Here is a 14,403-nt window from a genome sequence, read left to right as displayed (position 1 = left end):
CAGCAGTCTGATTGGTCCGCAGGAGCCACCCAATCCAGCTCTAGGTGGAAGTGAATCCACAACCTGATTGGCGTACAGGAGAATCCCGGAATTAGCCAATCACATGGGGCCCATTGTGTAAAAAGCAGACAGTTTGGGGGAACTTTGATTCCTCACTACTATGAGCTGAATAAAGAGCATGAAATCCATACTCGACTCCAAGTATATTTCAGGAGGGTAGAGAAAGGGACCTTGATATACAAAGGTGCCCACCTGGGCACTCACCCTTTTCCCAGCTGTCTCCTATTAGCTCACTCACTCTGCGCAGCCAGGGAGATATTTGAAAGTTCTGCCACCTCCCCATCCAGATCCAAACATGTTTTCTTGCTCCTTTTATTTCTGGTGCACAGGGAGGGAGTGCTGACTCCACCCACAATCTGCCCCCAAACCAACCTCCTTCAGTAGCTCCAGAAACATGCAATGGTCAATGGTATCAAAAGTTGCCAGAATGTCAAGAAAAACAGGAGGGTCATACTGCCCCCCCATCTCTCTCCCATCAAATGTTTCAGCGTCATGAAGTGAGGCTGAAACAGATCTAAGTATTCAGTCTCTGCCAAGGATGCCTGAAGCTAGACCACCACCCCCCTCTCAGGCACCTTGTCTCAAGAGGATATTAACTTGTTTTCATACCTGGGGGGGAGGACATCCCATTTTTTATCACAAGGGAATGGTGGCCATTTTGGTTGCCTTGGTCTCGCGTGATTTCACAGTGCAATTTTGCATTTGGGTCATGGGGAACTGCAGCATAAAATTGCACAAGATCATGGCAACCAAAATGACTGCTGTGCTCTCAATAAAAATAAACAAATGGGAAGATGGCATCCAGGAAGATTGTCCCAGATTTTGGCTTCAAAGTGTTGGAGGGTATATGTTTCAATACACACACACACTCCTCTCTTCTTTTCTGCCATTCAGGCAAGCAAAAATCTTTATCAGAATTCAAAGGCACATTCCAGCCTGTCAAAATACTCAAAGATTGTGAAGTAAGACTAGTGACAGGGACTGCCTGTGGATAGGAGGTGTGGCTGGGTAGGGGTGCAATGTGGGGAAAGTCCTAAGGGCCAGATTGAGAAACTTGGAGGATTGCATTTGGCCCCTGGGCCTGAGGCTTCCCTACCCTAGGGTAGACAACTGAGGTAAATAGACCAATGGTCTAATTCAGTAGGTGGCAGCTTCCTAGGTCTGGTAGAGTTCCCTTAGATGATGCCATTTTTTCTTCTTCTTAAGTATTCTTAACTGAATGAATGTTCTCTAGCATAGGATGAGTCATCTAGCTTTGCACATTGTCATCTGTTAAACCTTTGTGGCATTCATTTTCAGGCCTTTTTGGCAATGTCTCATGGGGACTACATGTGCACAGTTGACTGGGTGATGGTTTGACAGTTTATATGCAGAACGGAATCTTTCCTATACATGAGCTCTTCCTCCTCAGTTCCCATCAAGTTTCCCCCGCTAAATGCAAATAACAGAATCTATTAGAAACATAGGTGGCTTCCTAGAAGCACCATTCATCCATCTGGTTCAGTATTGTCCACATAGAGTGGCAGCAGCTCTTTAGGATTTCAGGTAGAAGTCTTTTCTCGGCCCTACCTGAAGATGCTTGAGATTGAACCTGGGACCTTCTGCATGCAAAGCAGATGCTCTAGAACCTAGCTATGGCCCTTCCTCCTACGTTACAGCAAGGGAAGTGCAGACACAGCACAGAGGAGCTGGTCTCCCTCTTCCTTTTTGGAATGGAAATAGTGTTTAAAATGCAGTAGTATTGGGAGGGGAAATTAATATGGGATGGAAGAACTCAGTAGCATTTCTCTGCTCCCACTTCTGCCTTGCAGAGTTTTGGATAATCTAATTCTACGACTTTTGGTTTCTGTTCCTCCCTTAGGTTGGCACCTTAAATAATTAGTTCTGTTTTTGCAAAGTGGATAGTTTTCAACAAGCACCAACACTTTGGCTTATTAGTTGTTATCCTATGTAAAAGGGTGGTGCATTGTCATTTTTTAACCTGCAGGGAACTGCCTTGCCCTGAACAATTTTACAGCTGTTTCATTTATTTATTAGAGTTAGGGGCTCAACTATTGCTCATTGACTAAGGTTACAGTCCTAAGCACCCTTACTTGGGAGTAAGTCCCCCTAGACACAGCATCAGATTGTGCTGCAAGTGTTCCTTGTGAAACTCAGTCATTGCAGATACGTTTCACAAACTTTTAACAATTCTTTCACACTTTGGATTTACCCAATATATGCCTCTGGATTGTGACTTAACTAATTGTCTATCTAAATGAAAATAACATAAGTAGAGCTTGCCCTGCTGAATCGGGCCAAAGGTCTACCTAGTCTAGCAACTTGTTCTCATAGTGGCCCACCAAATTCCTCAATGGGAAGCCAGCGATAAGGACATGAGCATGAGTTCTCTCCCTTTCAGGTTCTCCAGCTAGAGATGGAGTAGCAGTTTGATTCAGGTTGCACTTAAAGACCAACCTACCTATTTCTCATTTTTCAAAACAATTTGTGAACCGAAACACAGCCATCCTTTGAAATTTACACTTCTCTGAATATTGCAATGCAGTTCTCCAGTCAAGCAATACATCCAAAATAAATATACCAGGATAACATGTGCATAAAAACGCATATATCAGTGATGCAACCTACAAAACTGCATTGTATTGGGGAAATTCATTTGCAAAACTGTGCATAACAGGCAAAATTGCACACAAAAATGTGTATATCAGGGGGGCGATTCATGAGGATTTTTTTTTTAAAAAGCCCAAGCTGACGTGAAAGAAACTGAAACTGGCTGATTCTCACATCCCTGTCTCCAGCAAGGGCTAATCAGAGGAAGACTGATCCTTGAGGTAACCATCAGGATTTGTAGTCATTAAGGTGCTCAGAGATGCCTTCTTCTACTACTTCTACTTGCTGAGCAATCCGGCCTTTTCACTTTCATAAGCTTATAGCAACAGAGAAAATATTGCAAAAACACTCTTTCATCATAGCTACATTGAGTGGTTAGGAAGTAGCATGAAGCAATCAGTAGATGAAACCAATGTTTTAGGAAGCCATAGAAGTGTGGTCAGAGAGCACACACCCAAGTATGGATAGATATGATGAAAAGATAACGGTTGCATGAGAGCTTTGTGTAGAACACAGCTGCAGGCCATCTGCAATACCAGAAAGAAAAAAGTAAACTCCCAAAGCAACACAGAAGTATAGATACTGCATTTGTATAGTGCTCTGGATGACATTTTAATGCTTGTTGAACCTTCTAAGATTATGAATCTTGCAGATGGATCTTTCAGAAGGATAACTGGAGTTTTCCCACAAAGGCAGCAAGGCAACAGAGTCTCTCACCCTTTCCTTTGGTCCTTGGTTCAGAAAAGTATAGGGTTGACCTTTCAGATTGTTGAGGAGCAAAGAGGTGGTCCTGTTGGAGCTGTGAGCTAACTAACTATTGAAAACCTGGTGTTATGATATACTTTGACGCTAACTTTTATAGAGAGGGGAGGGGGAATTCCTCAGTGAGTTGGATAACATGACACCAAGTCCTTTGAACTGCTGTTTGCTGCTTCTAGTGTACTCTTGTGAGATATGTTTAAAGTGAAGAGGGCCTTAATTTTGGGAAGACCACGGATTTATTTTTACAGTCCATGAATCATAATTTTACCTTTAAAGAGATGTTCATTATGTGTGAGAGACATCTGCTTCCTGCGCAAGAGGCTGAAAACTATCTCTGGAAAACACAAAGATAACTGCTCTGATCTTTTCTGCAGCTATTAGGGTCAGGATGTTAGCTGTTCTTTCACGGTCGTATCTGAGATAGGAGCTTGTAACAGGGTCACAGATAGTTCATGCGGGATATATTTTATATTAAACTTATTCCAGTTGCATTGATGTCATGTAAACTATGTAAAAGTGCAGACTAGCCCTACAGACTAGTTACTACAGATTATTGATAAGTGGGTGGTTCCATCCATCTGTCAGTGTTGGCTCTCCAGGAGATGTGGCCCACCAGTCCCACCATAAAGATCTGGCCCACTAGGCCAAAAATGTTCCCCACCCTTGCTCTTGGCCTTTGATCAGTAGTATACATTTCAGCTGAGCTTTTAATATTTTGGTTTTAAACAACTCCTAAACATATTGGGAGAAATTTCACTGTCTTGACTCCCCCCACCCCAGCTGCTGCTGCTGCTTCTTCCAATCCCTCTTCATTTTTTGTTTTAAGCAGTGCTTTTTTCTTTAAAAAGGTTCACTTAATCTCATCTACTGTTTTGCAGGCAATTTGTATGAAAATTTGCACGAACAAGAGAGGTTTGCTTAGGCTTTCAGAAGTATTGGGATGAAACTCAGCTTGTATTGAAGACTGATGGGTTTGCAAGGGAAGGAAGTAAATTGGAAGATGTAACACTGTGTTTCCTGTGGGATAACCAGCCTCATATAACCAACATGCTTAAGTTTACTTAATGCATGAGGGCATTAATGTCATAGAGTAAGCTGTCCTGCCAGGCTTAGCTAGGTCACTTCCCCTCATCTTGGGAGGAAGTCCAGCATATTGTTGCCTCATTCTACCATGTGAACCTCTATAAAGAGGTCTGAGGTGGTTGCTCCAAGCTCAGACCACATGGCTTTTCCTACAAAGCCATATTTATGGTCCTATGATTTGGGAATTTACACCACTTTGGAACTAACCTAAGTTCTGGTCCCCGTGTTTTCTGACTGCTGTATGGAAACGCATGCTTCTGACTTTTGAAGAGTTTGTAAGTAAATCATTTTTAACTAACCAAATGTGTGAGGGTTTTTTCTATGCTAGGGAAAGAGGAGAATTTTGGAAGCAACTTAGAAGAAGATATTTTATAGGTCTACCAGCCTCTATTTTCATTTTATAGTTTGCCATATATTTTGTGAATTTAAATCTCTGCTGTGGTTCTCTCACCAAAGAGAACTTGCTCCAAACCTGGGTCTTAATCATCCAGGAAATTCTCTTTTTATACCTAATGTTTCTTTTCCAACCAACACTTCCTAGACTATCTTTCTGCAGAGGCGAAGCAACCTGCTCTGGTACCCGGAGTGGTGTGCGTCTCAGGGGGCATGACGTGGGCCCCGGGGGGTGCCGCCGATCAGGGGTCGCCATTTTGTCATCCCCCCATCCTCACCTCGGAATGCCCCTGTCTTTCTGACCTAACCTGTGCTAACATTTCCTCAGGTGTTAGACTGATAGTCTCAGGGTTGCCAATCTTACTTCCTATTTCCGCTTCTTCTTTGCTCCTGCCCACCCCCACCCCCCAATAGACTTTTTCCTTTGCCTCTCTTCTGCAGAGATGAAAGACCAAGCACGGCTCTCTGCATCTTCATCCTAGTTAGCTAGAACTAGGCTCTTTCCTATCCAACATGTTATTTCCTATAATACAACTTAGCTTTCTTAAGAAGTAAGGGACAGAAATTCCCTCCCTCTGCTTCCTGCAAACTCCCCATAAGCCCCTTATATCTATTGTGGGTTTTCTCCCCAACCTCCCAGAGCAGATTTAGGGGGTAACTGGGGAGAGGAAAGGGAGGGGAAGTTCCATTGCACAGCCAAAAGTGCTTGCATCACCAGAAAAACACACACACACACACACACACACACACACACACACACACAATGTACTCCCGCTTTCCTCTAAGATCTGGATATTTTCAAGCAAGGTATGCACTGCAAATTCTCCTAAGAAAATATGGACTGAGAAATCAACCTAAAACAGAAGCAATGCTACATGAATGGTGGCATGGTTGGTTACATTTATAAATTATTATATGAAACTTAGGGAGGGGAAATTAAAATGTGAAAAATATTTTTGGGTTAACGTCCTTCTTTTCTTTTCTTTTCTTTTCTTTTCTTTTCTGGAAGCGTATTGGAGACAAAACAGGCAAAGCTTCATTCTCGATGAGTCTGAAAGAGATTTATTTTAAGACTCTGCATGGGTGGTAATTGTCACCTTATAAACAGAGACATATATAAAGGATGTCACAACTCCCATGCAGATTTTTGCATCATCTTTTGGGGAGTGATGTCCTCAGAACACTGAATAGCGGGTATTTGTCCCTCTAGCCTTGCAATGTACATCTTTTTGCCATCATTGGGCTCATCTGCTACCATTTTGTTGGCCATCTGTTAGCCCAAACACCACAGGAATGTGATTTAAGCATTTGTGAACACCCACAAATATCAAGGATTTATCCAAAACAATGTTTTAATGCAAACAATAATTTCTGACCAGAAAGAAGACATGACAGGACATGCCTACATCATATGCAGTGGGGGAACCTACATGTTTGGGGCCCTGAAGCTTGAACTGTTATGGAGACCCCTTTGCAGCAAGCACTGAGGTCTGAGTACTCACCGTTTTCTTCATTGATGGGATTGTTCCATGACAGATCACCACACCTTTGCAACACTGTGCTAGGTAAAGGTAAAGGGACCCCTGACCATTAGGTCCAGTCATGACCGACTCTGGGGTTGCGGCGCTCATCTTGCTTTATTGGCCAAGGGAGCCGGCGTACAGCTTCCGGGTCATGTGGCCAGCATGGCTAAGCTGCTTCTGGCAAACTAGAGCAGCGCACGGAAACGCCGTTTACCTTCCTGCCGGAGCAGTACCTATTTATCTACTTACACTTTGACGTGCTTTCGAACTGCTAGGTTGGCAGGAGCAGGGACTGAGCAATGGGAGCTCACCCCGTTGTGGGGATTCGAACTGCCGACCTTCTGATCGGCAAGCCCTAGGCTCTGTGGTTTAGACCACAGTGCCACCCACGTCCTTACAACATTGTGCTACTGACACTCAAACTTTGGGGTTGTTGAAATATGTGCAACAGAAAATTAAAAATTTGAGTCTTGCAAATCAAACTGGTTCTATTAGACTCAAAAATTTTAAGCAATGTGGACAAAAGCAACATTTATAGTTCAGTTGGTAGAGCATGAAACTATTATTATTACTATTATTATTATTATTATTATTATTATTATTATTATTATTATACAACTGGGGAAGTTTGGGAGGCACTGATCTATCTGAACCAGGCAGATAGACAACTGGAAGATGGATGGTATTGATCTACTATAACAATTTTAAGAAGTAGAAAGAAAATGACATACATCATAGAGGTTCTCCTAGGCAAGTAACCTGCCAAATCACAGGTAAATAGATCCAGGGGTTTTTATGCTAGGCATTTTTAAATGTGGTTTCTTTGGGAGGGGGAGTGCATTAAGCCAATGACCCATCCAGCCCAGCAACCTGTGGTCAGCCAGATACCTATGGCAAGACCCAAAGGAAGACCTGAATGCAACAATGCTCTCCCTAGAGGGCTAGAAAGTTAAGATGAAGGTGGGAGGGGAGGGGAACAGCTCCAGGCTTGGGTTCTGCTCAGCTGGCACCACAAATCCCAGAAGCTAAGATCAAACTGATTTGGCAAGAGTGGAAGTGTGGGCATGTGCCAGAGAGGCAGAAGAACGTGGACAGCTAGCTTTAGAATCGGCAATCAATATAGTACAGCATTGATGACACCAGGGGGAAAAGTCAGAGGGGTGGCCCAGAAGGGGCAAAGGATATTTCCGAGAAAAACAACAGTATATGTTAATGACAGGAATTCAGAAATTGGATGGGAGCAAGTGAGGAGGCAAATTCCTTGCTTTGGGGGGTGGGGACTTGCATTCTGCCCCCCACTCTGCTGCTGCCTATATGGCACAGACAAGAAAAAGTCAACACAGTACATCAACAATACACACAGAGATTTATTTATTTTTGCAAGGAACTTTCCCAAATATAATGCATTTCAAAGTTATTTTCGCTAATCCCGTATGTGCATTTTCTGCCCAGTTTTCCTTATTGTGGGCACTTTGGTCCTTTTTAAAAAGAAAGAACGAGCGAGCTGCATCGCAAAATGCACACAGCAGAGATTTGCAAGGATAGCTGCATTGATTTCTGGGCACATATTTGGGAAGTGCAAATGAGGAAGGTCTGCACTAAAATGGGAATCCTGAGAAATTCCTTCTCCATCGCTAGTTGTGAGGACAGAGCGTCGTTGCCTATTTTTGTCTCTCTCCACGATTAGTAATTGCAGAGTGCATGATGCATACTAACCAGCAATCTGTGCTGGTTCAGGCAATCAAAGGGCGGTAAAGAAATCGGGGTTTCTTTGTCCAGAAGTTGGGTGCCTATTTTGGAGTGTGAACATGGTCCTTTTTTTAGAATAACCTCACCCACTAAATTCTTCTTCTGCTTTTCTCCTGATAGCCACAAGATGGCAGCATACACCGTAGCAATTGCCTGTAGCTAAATTCCTGTTTTTAAAAAGCGAAAAGCAGATCGAGGCAAAAGGACACGATACTAGACGAGATGGGGTGGTTTTAGCGCCACGGTGGGCAGGATACCCCCCTCCCCCCATTCTTTCTCTCTCCTTTTGCTGAAAACCTGAGGTCCTCAAACCACAGCTAGGTTCAATTTAGGAGGCTCAGCTGCTAAGAAATAAGCAACAAGGAACCTCTGAGCATGTTCCCAGCCTAGGAATTGATGAGCACCATAACGAAACATGCAAGTTCTGTCACCCCACTCCTGGCAGTGGCAGCTGCTGACCAATGCAACTGGCAGGATGGAAGGCAGGGAAACCCAACAGCAGGTGGCATCAGAGCCAATGCAAAGCCATCCCTGTACAGTGGTACCTCGGGTTAAGAACTTAATTTGTTCCAGAGGTCTGTTCTTAACCTGAAACTGTTCTTAACCTGAGGTACCACTTTAGCTAAAGGGGCCTCCTCCTGCTGCTGCGCCGCTGCCGCACGATTTCTGTTTTTATCCTGAAGCAAAGTTCATAACCCGAGGTACTATTTCTGGGTTAGCGGAGTCTGTAACCTGAAGCGTATGTAATCTGAAGTGTATGTAACCCGAGGTACCACTGTACTGGTTTTTAGAAAGAAGACAGGCCAGTGGGGGCTGACTGAGAGCAGGCTGAGTCTGGTGAGACAGTGCCTACATTTGCTGGCTGCTGGCTTCCCCAAAAGCATTATTTTTCAGAAACCTATTTTGGGTGTGTATGGACACCACAGAATCACAGAACTGTGGAATTAGAAGGGAACATGAGGGTCATCTAGTCCAACCACCTCCAGTGCAGGAACCTTTCACCCAACATGAGGCTCAAACCCAGGACCCTGAGATTAAGAGTCTCATGCTCTACCACCTGAGCTATCCAGTGTTTCCTGTCGTTAGACAATTGGGGATCAGAAACCCACCCAAAGGTCTACCAGCAGATGCGCATCTACTTTCTGCCCACCCTGTTTCAGACGACATTCAACAAAATTACTTTACTGGTACCAAGGGCCTAAGCCCTAATGGAATCAGAATGACAGACTTCAGTGTAATTCTGCATTTCCTATTTTTGGTGGGGTGGGGTTCCTTCAGTAATAGGTCTTTCCATCCTAACGGTTAAACCAAGACCAGCCCAACCGAAGGGGCTGAGCTGATTTCAAAAGGTCCTGGGCAAATTGGGAAAAGCCTCCGTGGAAACAGATTCCCTTTCTGAAATCTTGGGAATACAGTGGTACCTCAGGTTAAGAACATAATTCGTTCCGGAGGCCCGTTCTTAACCTGAAACTGTTCTTAACCTGAGGTACCACTTTAGCTAATGGGGCTTCCTGCTGCCACTGCACTGGCGCCGCACAATTTCTGTTCTCATCCTGAAGCAAAGTTCTTAACCTGAAGTACTATTTCTGGGTTAGCGGAGTCTGTAACCTGAAGTGCCTGTAACCTGAAGCATCTGTGACTTGAGGCAACACTGTAAATACAAATAGACTGGGGAAGGGGATTTGTGCCTTCTCACCCCATAGGAGTTTTCCTGATTGCAGCACTGAGAGGGGTAACTAATGCTGTAGAAGACAGAATCAGAATTCAAAACAGATTGGAGAACCAGGCCTTAACTAACAAAATGAATTTCAATAGGGACAAATGTAAGGTTCTGCACTTAGGCAGGAAGAACCAGATACACAAATATAAGATGGGGGACACCTGGCTTATTAGCAGTACATGTGAAGAGGATCGAGGGGTCTTGGTGGACCACAAGCTTAACATGAATCAACAGTGCGATGCTGCAGCAAGAAAGCTAACGCTAATCTATGCTGCATCAACAGAAGTATAGTGTCCAGATAAAGGGAAGAAATAGTACCACTCTATTCTGCCTTGGTCAGACCACACCTGGAATACTGTGTTCAATTCTGGGCACCACAATTAAAGAAGGATGTTGACAAGCTGGAATGTGCGCAGAGGAGAGCAACCAAGATGATCACAGGTCTGGAAACCAAGCCTTATGAGGAACGGTTGAAGGAGCTGGGTATGTTTAGCCTGGAAAAGAAGAGACTGAGAGGAGATATGATGGCCATCTTCAAATATCTTAAGGGCTTTCAAATCTAAGAAGCGTTTTTTCTCCTGATCTGGAGGGTAGGACTCAAACCAATGGCTTCAAGTTACAGTGGTACCTCGGGTTAAGAACTTAATTCATTCCGGAGGCCCGTTCTTAACCTGAAACTGTTCTTAACCTGAAGCACCACTTTAGTTAATGGGGCTTCCTGCTACCGCTGTGCCACCGGCACACGATTTCTGTTCTCATCCTGAAGCAAAGTTCTTAACCTGAGGTACTATTTCTGGGTTAGCAGACTCTGTACCATGAAGTGTCTGTAACCTGAAGCGTCTGTGACCTGAGGTACCACTGTACAAGAAATGAGATTCCGACTAAACATACAGAAAAACTGTCTGATAGTAAGAGCTGTTGTGGACTCTCCTTCCTTGGAGGTTTTTAAGCAGAGGTTGTATGGCCATTTGTCATGGATGCTTTAGCTGAGATTCCTGCACTAGATGACCCTTGGATTCCTTCCAACTCTACGATTCTATAATTCCATCCAAGTGAATTGGCACTTTTTTCATTCACTTGTATGCAGCAGAAGACTGCAGTTATTTCAGAGAGGAAAAGAAAACATTGCATGTAAGAATGGGATAATTATTTTGATTCTGTTCACATTTAGAAGCGAGCCTACAGAATTTGCACTTTGCAAAGCAAATATGCAAACTGAAACACAGCAATCCTCCAAATTTTGCAATGCTGCTGTCCAGCCAAGTAATGTGCCTATAGTAGGGTAAAGTGTGCATTAAAAATGCACACAAATAACATACAAAACACATTATATAAGGGGAAATTGCTGCAGAAATATGGATAACAGAATTTAAGAATGGAAAAAAAACAGTAACAAAGAGAACTGAAATACATTTTTGTCCATCCCTCACTTTCTATCTCTCAGACACGTTCCTGCAACGTGCACCCCTCCCCCTTAATACTATTGGTTTTCCTAATAGCAAACCTTTGATGGATCAGTGAAAATAGGGAGTGAAATCAGAAAAGTCATGAAGAATGTGAACACACACACATGCAAATTCAATTCCCCGCCCTCAGCTAGGTAGCAAAAGAGCTTGAGTCAGCCTTGTTTTCAAAGCGAACACAGACTGTCTGTTTGGGACTCCTACTCCTCTGCTTGTGGTCAGCCTAGAATGTCATGTGTGCAAAAGCGGGTATGTTTTCTTTATAAACTCACAAGGAAGGCAGCTATTTTCTAAGACTGTACTGTTGCTTAGGCTACCAGATACAGATTAGTGCAAACAAGTGCAACCTCTGTATCCATTGGTCCAGGCCTTTTGTATCTTACCTCTCATTTCCTCAATCAGAACAATGTTTTCCAGATAATGAACTTGGGGCAGGGGATTCTTCCTTCCTCGCTTGCTTCCTTCCTTTCTTAAGTGGCTGTAAATAGAATTGCAATAAAAATGGAACTCAACCCCAGGGAGGGGACTCTCCATAGTGAAGTTAGATGCACACACACACACACCAAACCCAAGGATTTAATGCTCCAGGCTTGGAGAGATAAGACTGCAGAGGGAAATGTGGATGGGGTCCCAGGCTTGGGATCAGATACCCACACCTGAAGCCACATCTGCACCATACACTTAAGGAAGCATTATACCACTTTCAACAGTCTTGACTTCCCCCAAGAATCCTAGGAACTTTAGTTTATTAAGGCAGCTGAGAGTTGTTAAGAGAAACCCCCCCCCATTCCCCTGACAGAGCCACTGTGGTGCCCGGCCTCTAACGCCACCACCTGCTATCTTACCACTGACTCTCTGGCACTGCAGCAGTGACGGAGCCAGGGACCTCCACCTCTACTGTAGGGCCTCTGTTGTGGCCTGCTGCAGTTGCAGACAAGCTTCCGTGGTGCGTCTGCAGATATGACGGGCCCCAACAGAGGCCCCATGGTAGAGGCAGAAGCCCTGGCCCTGCAGTGGTGCCAGAGAGTGGCAGCGGGAGGGGCAAAGGCTGAGCAGCAGGCGCAGGCGCAATATGACATGATACGGACTGCTTGGCACCCATAGCTTGGGGCCCAAGTTGGTGTCTCTGGCAAGTGGGATTGTTAAGTCACTTAGGGAACTGTAGCTATGTGCAGAGAATAGGGGTCTTCTAACTACTCTCAGCACCCTTATCAAATTACAGCTCCCAGAATTCTCTGGGATAATTCATGACTGTTTAAAGTGGCATCATAGTGCTTTAAATGTATGGTCTGAATGTGGCCTTATTCACCCATGCACAGAGAGAATTTACTGGGACAGAACCAAGTGAATCCTTGGGGCAGGGGCACTTTGGTGAGTCCATCAAATGTGGATCATGTTCTCCGACTCTGTCTCTCCTCCTCCTCCTCCTCCTCCTCCTCCTCCTCCTCCTCCTCTTCTTCTTCTTCTTCTTCTTCTTCTTCTCCTCCTCCTCCTCCTCCTCCTCCTCCTCTCCTCTTCCTCTCTCCCCTTACTTACCTCCTCCTCTTCCTTTTCTTTCCTCCCACATCACTGGGGACTGTTGAGAGATGTTCCCTAATCTCTACTGCCATGTCCCCCTATGAAGCCCTGCAAACAAAGCTACTCTGACGTTGTTGCCAACTGCATCTGGAATATCCCAATGTTCTCCTGCTAATCATTTCTCTCTCATGCTGGTTTTGGAAGCCCATATTTTCAAGCCCTGTGTTTCCGACAACTGTTTCTTCATTTAAATTGTGTTCTTCCAGCGGAAAGGAAGCACAACACAGGTGCAGGGGAGGGGCCACAGCTCAGAGGTAGAGCATCTGCCAGGCCTCAGGTTGAACCCCCAGCATCTCCAGGTGGGGCTGGGGATGTTCCATCCCTGGAACCCTGTGTAGACAATACTGACCCAGATGGACCATGGTCTGACTCAGTATAAGGCAGCTTCCTATGTTCCTGTGCAGAGGAAGAAGGTGCTATTCATAACTCATTTATTTTGAGGCTGCCACACAAAGCTATAAAAATTATGCCCCCCTTCAATCTTGTTTTATGTCTGCTGCTTCCTCAAACAGGATTTTCTTGCTTTTTTAGATACTAATTAGATACTGTGAGTTTTATGCAGGAAATATGACAAGAAATTTGAGTTGGACAGCTGGTGGAAATGCAAACACTTAGGAATACATAGACTGCTATTTTCATTCCTATGTGCATGGAAAAAGAGAGAGAGAGGGTGGGAGAGAGAGATTGGTTTAGTGTTTGGCATATCTACACAGATGTCTAATGTTGGCAGATGGCTTTTGTTATACCTTGCTGAGCAATGCCAAGTTGACTCATAAACAGAGGACCCAGATGTCTTATGACTATCACAGACAGTTTAGGAACAGGAGTTGTCTGTAAAGTATGAATACATCAATAGACAGCCAATGTCAGCATCCAGCATTCTCATTCCACAATCAATAAGGCCTCACTGCTAATGCCTGCCCTGGGTCCTTGTTCCTTCCAGCTGTCCTTCTTTCTTCTCTCTTTCTTTTCATTTTTTCAAACTTATTTAAATTTATTTCTTTGATTATTCAGTAGCAGCAACCAAATAAAGCATGCATGGTACAACATAAAGCATAATCAGACAGTGCAAGCGTGTTGTGCCTTATTAGCCTAATAAGTTCTTCCAGAGAGTGTTGTGAATCTGTGGTGTCAGATCAGCAATGAACATTCAAACCTGCACATCTGCACTTGATACAGGAAGCAGGTGATGGGAGTTCATGAACCTGTATTGGGTTTTTTTTAAAAAAGCATATCTTAACCTCTCCCAGTCAGCTCACTCTAAACACAAAAACAGACAAACCCACAAAAGTTATGCACATCGTGGTTTTATACAACCCCAAAATATAATCAGTACCTGCAGTTAGTAACTTCACTGATTAAAAACGTAATATTTGATGTTTTTTACTTTCTTTTTGCTTTTAATTTGTTTTAACTCTTTATGATTTTATTGTTTGATTTTATGGTTTTATATTGTAGTATA

The sequence above is a fragment of the Podarcis raffonei genome, chromosome Z (assembly GCF_027172205.1).
Source record: "Podarcis raffonei isolate rPodRaf1 chromosome Z, rPodRaf1.pri, whole genome shotgun sequence".
Classification (NCBI taxonomy): domain Eukaryota; kingdom Metazoa; phylum Chordata; class Lepidosauria; order Squamata; family Lacertidae; genus Podarcis; species Podarcis raffonei.
Note: the sequence above shows the minus strand (reverse complement) of the source record.